Genomic DNA, 2,540 nt, shown 5'->3' on the forward strand with positions numbered 1-2,540 from the left:
TGTTGTTGTTGTTGTTGGCTTGGTTTTGCTCGAAATAATAAAATATTCACCGACCCATCTTTTAAAGCATCATGGTTACTATTAAAGAGCTCTTTAAAAAAAAAAGTAATACTTATGAATACATATTGCATCCTTTGATGACTGGTAAATTCTTTTTCACATTGGTTATTTGTACAGAAATTTTAACTAAGTTCTTGTTTTACATCTGGGGAGTGTTCCATGGTGTGTTACTGAGGGGTGCTCTATCTTTTGTCCCATCTGCAGAAAAGCTTTCAGGGTGTTATTATGACATCTTCTATTTCATTCAAAATATGGAATTTAACATAGCAAAATATTTTCAAGCGTAATACAGTAATTATTATTTTCATTCTTCAAATTACACTGTAAAAAAAAAAAGGCATGCAGGGATCTAATATTCAGTGTGGACCGTTTCCCTTTTTTTTTTACTCTCTAATTACACTAAAATCAACATCAGCAGGATCACCATCTTGCTCAAATTTCAGTCTTATTTCTCTTCTACAACTTGTTTGGAAACGGGGTTGTTTCCAAACAAGTTGGGATGCTGTGTAAAATGTAGCAAATTAAAAAAAAGAATGCAATGATTTGCAAATGACATAAACCCATATGTAATTGAAAATAGACCAAAGACCAAATGTAAAATGTTGAAACGGAGAAATGTTATTGTTTAATGAAAAATATGTGCTCATTTTGAAGTTGATGCCAGCAACATGTCACCAAAAAAAGTTGGGACGGGATCAACAGAAGACTGGGGAAGTTGTTTAATTGTGAAATGATCAACTAGGTGGGATTTTTTTTTTTTTTTTTTTTGCAGTAAACAACTTTTCCAGACCTTTGTAGGTTAGTTGGCAACAGATTAGTAACATTATTGGGTATGAAAAGAGCATTTCAGAGAGGCAGAGTCTCTCAGCAGTGAAGATGATGAGATGTTCATCGCTCTGTGAAAGACTGCGTGGGGAAAAAAGAGCAACAATTTTAAGAATAATGTTCCTCAACATAAAATTGCCAAAAATTTGGGAATTTCATCATCATGCTTACATACTATCATTAAAAGATCCAGAGAATCTGGAGAAATCTCTGTACACATGGGACACGGCTGAAAAAACACTATTGGATGCTTTGATCTTTGGGCCCTCAGGCGGCACAGCATTAAAGAACGGACAGAATTCTGGAGTGGAAATCACTGCATGGGCTAAGAAACACTTTCTCTTTGAAACCATTGTCTGTGAACACAGTTCATCGCTGCATATAAACATGATGCAGAAGCACCCCCTCTTTCTCTGGGCCCGAGCTCATTTAAGATGGACTGAGGTGAAGTGGAAAACTGTCCTGTAGTCTGACGAATCAACATTTTAGATTCTTTTTGAAAATCATCCAGGCTAAAGAGAAGAGAGACCATCCAGCTTGTTTTCAGTGCACAATTGAAAATCCAGCATCACTGACAGTATAAGGATGCATTGGTACAGATGCATGGCTAGCTTGAACATCTGGGAAGGCACCATTAATGCTTAACGATAAGGTAATTTGCTGCCATCCAGACGTCTTTTTCAGGGAAGGCTACGGCATATTTCAGCAAAACAATGCCAAACTGCATTCTTCATGTATTACAACAGCATGGCTGCGTGGCAGAAGATACCGGGTGTTAAACTGGCCTGCCTGCAGTCCAGGCCGGCCATCGATTTGAAAACATTTGGAGCATCAGGAAACAAAAAATATGACAAAGGAGACCCTGAACTGTTGAGCAGCTGAAATCCTATCTCGGGCAAGAATGGGACGAGATTTCACTTCCAAAACTCAAACTTCTGGTTTTGTCAGTCCCCAAACGTTTACAGACTGTTGTTAAAAGAAGAGCTCTTTTTTGGAGCAGGGTTGTAAAAAGTCACTCCCTTATTCTTCACAGTCTTGTATTCTACTGCTGCACTTCCATGTAAAAACAACTGGTAAATATTTTATCCCAATTTGTTGTTTTGGTTTTTGTTTTGCTCAACTTAATGCTTTTATTTTTTGATTGGTTCTTATGATTTTTGGGCATTGCTTGTATCAAATCATGGCTGGAGGAGATTATACTCGAGATGTAAAACAATTTAAAATAGCAGAGGTTCGATGCTTTCTACAACTACAGAGAAATGGTGTGTAATTTCTGAACTTTTAAGGACATTTTGGGAAAGATGCTTATTTTCTTTCCTTTTAAAACTTCATTGAGAAGATCAATATAGCACTCTCACACACTACATCAAACTTTTCATCTATCTCACTATCTTTCTCATACAGCTCGTTTTTATTATAAGGCTCGTGTATTCCTTTAAGCGGAGAATAAATCTGTAAAATGCCAAGTAGCCATACCTTACGTTTGTTGGGAGTATTGCACCATTTTTTATTTAGAGTTTTATACTGCGTTGCTTCTAAGAAACGTATTTGGCAATTCTGTATACTTGATAAACGCTGACAGCAGTTTACAACTGTAAACATTCCAGGTTGGATCGTTTTCTTGAACTCTGGCGTACAAAGAGACTACACAGACA

This window comes from Embiotoca jacksoni, unplaced genomic scaffold (assembly GCF_022577435.1).
Source record: "Embiotoca jacksoni isolate LCO1_2020_lvr unplaced genomic scaffold, fEmbJac1.0.p SCAF_8, whole genome shotgun sequence".
Lineage (NCBI taxonomy): Eukaryota > Metazoa > Chordata > Actinopteri > Embiotocidae > Embiotoca > Embiotoca jacksoni.